Source organism: Apium graveolens, chromosome 7 (genome assembly GCF_009905375.1).
Source record: "Apium graveolens cultivar Ventura chromosome 7, ASM990537v1, whole genome shotgun sequence".
NCBI lineage: Eukaryota > Viridiplantae > Streptophyta > Magnoliopsida > Apiales > Apiaceae > Apium > Apium graveolens.
Genome location: NC_133653.1, coordinates 65,815,017 through 65,823,100, shown reverse-complemented (window position 1 = coordinate 65,823,100; position 8,084 = coordinate 65,815,017). Strand labels below are relative to the sequence as shown.

The 8,084-nt window shown below is 41.2% G+C and overlaps 1 non-coding gene across 1 annotated transcript; it reads left to right on the top strand.

Moving 5' to 3' along the window:
• Positions 1-3,638: 3,638 nt before the first annotated feature.
• Positions 3,639-3,745, top strand: LOC141675786 (small nucleolar RNA R71). Its single transcript, XR_012556421.1, has one exon. It is a non-coding gene; the product is annotated as a small nucleolar RNA R71 (small nucleolar RNA).
• The last annotated feature ends 4,339 nt before the right edge of the window (positions 3,746-8,084 follow it).

Here is an 8,084-nt window from a genome sequence, read left to right as displayed (position 1 = left end):
GTAATATCCCCTCCGTCTCACAGAACGGGATACATCTTTTGATGATCTGGTCAGCTCCCTGTCTAAACAAATATGGTTCATCCCACATATACCACTTCACCTCATGCAGAAACTTCTTCTTTTGAGCGGATGTCAAATTAGGAGGCATTACATTGCTGACGAGATAGTTTACAATATCTGCAAACCATGGTTCTTCCTCCTGAACTGCGAACAACTGCTCATCCGGAAAAGATTCATTGATTAACGTCCTATCTTGTGAAGTAGAATCAGGATTCTCCAACCTAGAGAGATGGTCAGCTACTTGATTCTCAGTACCTTTTCTATCCTTGATCTCTAACTCAAATTCCTGAAGTAAAAGCACCCAACGAATGACTCTCGGCTTCGAATCTTTCTTGGAAACCAGATAGCGAATAGCCGCATGATCAGTGAATACTGTTACTTTCGTACCAAGTAGATAAGATCGAAATTTCTCGAAACCAAAGACTATAGCCAAAAGCTCCTTCTCAGTAGTGATGTAGTTCAATTGGGCCCCATTTAAAGTCTTACTCGTATAGTAGACCACATGGAAGAGATTTTTCTTGCGCTGTCCCAGAACTGCACCTACCACATAATCACTCGCATCACACATCATCTCAAACGGTTCTGTCCAATCTGGTGCTGTAATAACTGGTGCAGTGATCAAACTCTTCTTGAGAGTCTCGAATGCTGCCAAACATTCATCATCAAATTTGAAAAGCACATCTTTCTCAAGAAAATTGCACAACGACTTAGATATCTTTGAAAAGTCCTTGATGAATCGCCGATAAAAACCCGCATGACCAAGAAAACTACGGATTCCTTTCACAGAATTAGGTGGGGGAAGATTTTCAATGACTCCCACCTTGGCCTTGTCCACCTCCAGACCCTTGTTAGAGACCTTATGCCCAAAAATAATGCCTTCACGCACCATAAAATGACATTTCTCCCAATTGAGCACCAAATTAGTTTCCACGCATCTTTTGAGTACGGCGCGCAGATTATTCAAACATTCATCATATGAATGTCCAAAGACGGAGAAGTCGTCCATGAACACTTCGACATTATTTCCAATCATGTCAGAGAATATAGCCATCATACATCTCTGAAAAGTGGCCGGGGCGCCACATAACCCAAACGAAACTCTGCGAAAAGCGAACGTGCCAAATGGACAAGTGAAGGTAGTCTTTTCCTGATCCTCTGGTGCAATACAAATCTGATTATACCCTGAATAACCATCCAGAAGACAAAAATACTCATGACCCGCCAACCTGTCAAGCATCTGATCAATAAATGGAAGAGGGAAGTGATCCTTCCTTGTGGCTTTGTTCAATTTTCTATAATCCTTGCATACTCTCCATCCTGTAACTGTTCGAGTGGGGATGAGCTCATTCTTTTCATTTGCGACCACAGTGATACCACCTTTCTTAGGTACACATTGTACGGGGCTCACCCACGAGCTGTCAGAAATAGGATAAATGATGCCTGCATCCAGCCATTTCAGAATTTCTTTCTTCACCACCTCCTTCATGATGGGATTCAGTCTTCGCTGCTGTTCCACAGTTGGCTTACTACCTTCCTCTAGCAGAATTTTATGCATACAATATGAAGGACTTATCCCCTTGATGTCTGCTATGGTCCATCCAATAGCCGATTTGAATTCTCTCAAAATCCTTAAGAGCTTGTCTTCCTCACTGCCTGAAAGGTCAGATGAAATAATAATAGGTAACGTAGATGAATCACCTAAAAAAGCATACCTCAAGTGTTCAGGTAATGGCTTGAGCTCCAAGGTAGGTGCTTCCTCTATTGATGGTTTGAGCTTTCCTTCAGCATTCTTAAGGTCAGAAGTACCAAGAGATTCAAACGGCATGTCCAGCTTTCGCTTCCAGGGAGAAGCGTTCAGATATTGTAATTGCTCGTTGCCATCTTCATCATCACTGTCAAAATCCCCCACTAAGGCCTTTTCCAATGCATCAGACATTAGCATGCGATCGAGTTCTGAAGTAACCGCAGAATCAATCACATCCACTTTTAAGCACTCCTTATCTTTTGTAGGGAATTTCATTGCCTTGAATACGTTGAAGGTCACATCCTGATCTTGTACCCACATAGTAAGTTCACCTTTTTGCACATCTATCAAGGTACGGCCAGTAGCCAAGAAAGGCCTTCCCAAGATTATGGGAATCTTCTTATCTTCCTCAAAATCCAGAATAACAAAATCTGCAGGAAAGAAGAGCTTATCCACCTTGACGAGCACATCCTCCACTATGCCCCTTGGGTAAGTAATGGAACGATCGGCCAATTATAGAGACATGTTTGTGGGTTTTAGATCAGGAAGATCCAGCTTTTTAAAGATCGACAACGGCATCAGATTAATGCTTGCTCCCAAATCACAAAGTCACTTGTCAAAGGTCAGATTGCCAATGGTGCAAGAAATGGTGAAGCTTCCTGGATCTTTCAGTTTTGGTGGTAACTTTTGCTGCAGAATAGTGTTGCATTCTTCCGTGAGAGCAACGGTGTCAAGGTCATCCAGTTTCACCTTCCTTGAAAGAATACTCTTCATAAACTTCGCATAACTAGGCATTTCCTCTAGAGCCTCAGCGAAAGGTATATTGATGTGAAGTTTCTTGAACACCTCCAGAAACTTCCCGAACTGTCTATCCAGCTTTTGTTACTGCAATCTTTTAGGAAAAGGTGGTGGAGGATAGAGTTGTTTCTCCCCAGTATTAGCCTCAGGCAGAGTGTGTTCAACAGTAGTCTTCCTTGGTTCCGCCACTTTCTCCTTTTGCTTAGATTCTTCATCTCTAATTTCAGCTTCTCCTTCTTTTGCCTTTTCAGCATCAGCAACTTTTCCAGACCTTAAGGTAATAGCCTTAACTTGCTCTTTAGCTTCCTTCCTGCCTGGTACTTCCGTGTCACTGGGAAGGGTGCCAGGTTGACGATTGAGCACTGCATTGGCTAATTGACCGATTTGATTTTCCAAGGTCTTGATAGAAACAGCCTGACTCTTGCATAATATCTTAAGTTCCTCAAAATCAGCACTAGTAGGTGCAGCTGTACTTCCCTGTTGAGGATATGATTGCCTTGTAGCATACTGCTGTGGTTGCTGGAATCCAGGTGGGTTAAATTGTTTACTCACTCCTTGCTGATATGGTGGCTAAATAACATTCTGATTATTCCCCCAGCTGAAATTTGGATGATTTCTGTTGTTAGGATGATAGGTCGCTGGTACAGGATGCTGTTGTTGCTGATAATTATTCACATACTGTACAGATTCGTTGACAAGAGAACATTGATCTGTAGCATGAGAACCTGCACAAAGCTCACAAACCATAGCTATTTGATCAACTCCATATGTAGCCAGAGAATCAACCTTCATTGATAGCGCTTGGAGCTAGGCTGCAATAGCGGTGGCTGCATCAACTTCCAGAATACCTGCTACCTTGCCTGACGTCATCCTCTGAGTTGGGTTTTGATGCTCATTTGTAGCCATCGTCTCTATAAGATTATACGCCTCAGTATAGCTTTTAGCCCATAAGACGCCTCCAGCTGCTGCATCGAGCATGGGCCGAGATTGGGCCCCCAAACCATTATAGAAACCCGTGATCACCATCCAATCCAGCATTCCATGATGTGGACATTTTCTCAACATTTCCTTGTAGCGTTCCCAAGCCTCGCACATAGATTCTGTAGGTTGATGCGCAAACTGAGTAAGAGCACTCCTCATAGCAGCAGTCTTTGCCATCGGATAAAACTTCACCAGAAACTTGTGCGCAAGATCTTGCCACGTAGTGATGGACCCAGCTGGTTCAGAATTTAACCAGTCTTTAGCCTTGTCCCTGAGTGAGAATGGGAAAAGCCTCAACTTGATAGCCTCATCAGTCACGCCATTATACTTAAAAGTGCTGCAGATCTCGACAAAATTCCTTATGTGCATGTTGGGGTCTTCAGTTGCCGCTCCTCCAAAAGAAACAGAATTCTGCACCATCTGAATAGTGCCCGGCTTGATTTCAAAGGTGTTAGCTTGAATAGCCGGATGAAGGATGCTTGACTGAATGTCATCAATTTTAGGCCGAGAAAAATCCATAAGAGCTGGATCAGCTTGAACAATACGATCTCCCATGTTTACTGGTTCTTTCCGCTCAGTTCCTAAATCCGAATCCTCAAAATCTAACTTCTCCGGAATATCAAGAACTTCGTCTGTCTCATCAGCTGTATCTAAAGTCCTCTTGCGAGCACGAGAACGAGTTTGCATAAATGCTTGCTAAAGTACCTGAAACACAACCGGAAACAATAATCAACTACTACGTCCTAATCACTGAGTCCTAATGACCAATGATGGTAAGTACATAAACTAAACAAATACGCCGAGTCCCCGGCAGCGGCGCCAAAAACTTGTTAGGGCGAAAACACGCGCTAATATTCACGCAAGTATACGCGTTCGCAAGTAATATAGAATACTTTCTAGTTCATTCCCACAGAGACTCAGACTAAATTATTGTCTAATTAAACTCACTCACCAATGTATGATTACTTCTCAATGTTAAGACACTAACACTTAAGATTGTTGATTAAATATTAACTACAATTAACTGCTTAATTAATCACTTACTTAACACTTCAAATTATCAATAATAAAACACTCATGAGATCACAACTTCATTACTACTTCCTTCAATAGTCATTGTTATTACCTTTAGCATGTGACAGTGATGATATTAATCGAATAACACGAAACTGATAAAAGCCAACTTTCATTGTACTAATACCATTCTACCAAACATCGACAATTAAGATAGAAGTTGAATAGTCATCAATTATGTTGAGTTCCTATATGTCTACAGAAATTGACAACACAACGATTTAAGCACAAGTTATTCCTTTTTATTATATAGGGCAAATAAAACTGTTAGAGTTGCCCACTAATCATGCACAACGTACATGAACCTATGCTAGCATGGCAAGTTCTAAATCTCAAGATCCACCGTCGCTTCACAAGAGATTAACACCCTATCTTATATGTTCGCGACGCACATAAGACGAATACGCACAACCAATACTAGATATCATACAATCATCACACACTAAAGTATTAAACAATTACTAAAGAATTCCATAATAAATCCGTTGCAACCCCATGATCACGATTAGCCCATAATAGCACTTATCGTCATCATGGGTTCATATGAAATCATGATAAACAAACACAAGAAAATAATAACTAAACTAATTATATTAAAACAGAGTACGTCACAAGATTAAATAAGTTCAAAGTAAGAAAACTAGCATCCAACGTTACAACGAAACAAGAATCACAAGAAAATAGGCTTCCTCTTCGTTGCGGTGTGCTAAATCGGTCTTCTTCCTTATCTCCTTCGCTCCTTGCGTAAAAACACGATCTTCTTCAATCCACCCTTGTGAAAACGTCTCAAATCTACTTATATAATAGTCCCATAAAACTCAGATTACATAGAAGTGGAAACCAAACAGAAGTAGAAGTCCTGAAATAATATATCTTTTTTCCCGACCCTGCGCGGCCGCTCTGCATAGCTGAGCGGGCGCTCAGCTTCCTGCGCGGCCGCTCAGCATTGCTGAGCGGGCGCTCAGACCTCTACTGGAAAAAATCCTGATTTGCTCCGTTTCTTCGTCGTAATCTGCCCATTTCTTTCCTCACGCAATGATGAACACATGCCAAGGCTTATTCTTGATGATTCCTCCCCCGAAATACAACTAATACCCTGAAATGCATAAACACTAGAAAAACGCATCAAATACACAAAATACTTGATTTCAAGACACCAAGTATAAAATGCCACTTATCACCTAGCCACACTGCAGTTTCTCAACAAACTGCAGTGCTTAAAAAGGATTTAAGCTCATTACTAGTTGCATCCTCCCAAAAGGATGTGACTATTGAACAAAGCTCTCGGCCAAGAGCACAGGCCAAGAGGGTAAGGGACACAAGCTCACCCCAAACTTATACCAGAAAGAAGAAACCAAAAACCCTTGGGAATGCACAGGGTTCACACACTGTGCAAACTGGTGCAAAAGACTCAATCACTGCACCATCTCAAAGTCAGGTTGATGTGGCTCCAATAAATATGGAGTCACATCCAAAATCTCTCACAATTGAAGCTCCTAATACACCAAATTCTCCCACACACTCACTGGATGTTAACATGATCAATACATCACTTCCAAATTCTCCATCTGTAACTCTCTTGGAGAAGCCAAAAATCCAAGTAAGTGAGCATCATCTTTTAGATGATTTGTTGGCTCATTTACCTTTCCTTTCTAAGACTGTTGAGACATTTGTGCCAAAATTTTCATCAATCTGCACAGAGTCTACAATAGTCTCCACTCCACACTTATTCATTTCTACTCACTCTATGTATATTGTTCATCCATCGAGTAGTGATTGTATCCCGACGGATAAGCTTAACAGCAGTCATCCGTCGGATAGTCAAACTGCCAACCCGATGGATAATCCGCATACGTCGGGTGTCTCTACACAGCTTCAAATTTCATCAATTCTTACAAGTGCAGAGGACTTAGTAGTAGTGCAATCACTTTTAGGATTGAGGGAAGGGAGTGACTTGAGTGAGAGTCTGGGTTGCTCCCAGGAAAAAGGAGAGAAAAAGAGTGATCATATGCAGTCCACTTCTTCAGGACTGGAAAAAGTGAGTGAGAGAAGTCCCACCTTAGATGGTGAAGGTGAGGGTGTGAGGGTGGGGAGCCAAGGGGAGCCCTTGATGCAAAAAGAGAGAGAAAATGAGAGAAATACATGTACAGAAGGGATAAGGTTAGATATCATTGCTAGTGAGTCAATGAATGCCAATGATGCAGACATTGAGAGACTATCTCAGCGTCCTCAAGCTGTTATAAGTTCCATCTCTTTTGATGCTGAGACATTTACTCATCCTGTTCCAGCATATCAAATTTTGGCTGGACAGGGCAATGAAGATGCAGAAAGGATACTAAACTTGGTGCACACCACTCAGTCAATGCAAAGAGCTAAGGATGCTATTACAGCTATGCCACCCAAAGGTGATGATGATATTGACTATGGCATAGGTGAATCTGCTGATTTCTTTGGAGATGATAGTGCAATTGAGGAAATCATAAACATAGGGGAGAAGTAGGCACCAGTTCTAGATCTGGCCTTCCCTCATGGGCATTCTCCAAGGATTGTGATCTTTAACATTTTAAGGTCACTCTCATCCATCAAATCCAGGAAATACATAATGCCATTCACTCTACAACAGATGCAGGCACCAAGCAGCTTCTATAAGCACATCTTAATTCTCTACATCTGCATCAAATCCAAGGCTTCCAATATAATTAGGATATTACTTCTATTAAAACAAAGATCACTCAAGTGAAGAAGGATATAGCTAATAGATTAGATGCAAAACTTCCAGAAGCTACAATACTTGATGTTAAAAGACAATTAAGGAAGAACACTGATCTTGCAACCAAGGTGGATTCCTAGGAGAAAAGAATGACAGCAATGGAAGCCTCTCTAATAGCTATACATCTACATCAGGCACAGCAAACAGACTTGCTTCAAAGGATAGTGGCAACACAAACTCCTTCTTCAACTCAACTTGCTGATAACAAAAAGGGGGAGAAAGAAACCTCTTCTAAGGGGGAGAAAGCAAGCTCAATTTTCTTATTCAGTCAAGGGGAATCAAGAAATGAGGGGGAGCAAAAAGTGCTAAACATACAAGTCAGCAAAGTGATTGTGCCAACAATTGCTTTCTAAAAGCCACCAGTTTTAGATAGCATTGATCTAATCCAAAGAGCAGCTGAAAAGCTTGAGTTGAAATCAAATCCCAAGATGCTTGATGTTACAGCTCTAGAGAAGGAAATAAAAGAAAAATGGAGAAAACTAGATGCATGAAAGGCATATGTCATAGCCTACTCGTTTATTCGAGTATTTAACTCAACTCAAATAAGAATGTAATAAGTAAATAGTGGATCAAGCATCAGAGAGATCTCACAAAGTAACATCTGTCAAAGAATAAAGGAACATTGTTCATCTGCAGACTTGAAGATTCACTGGAAGA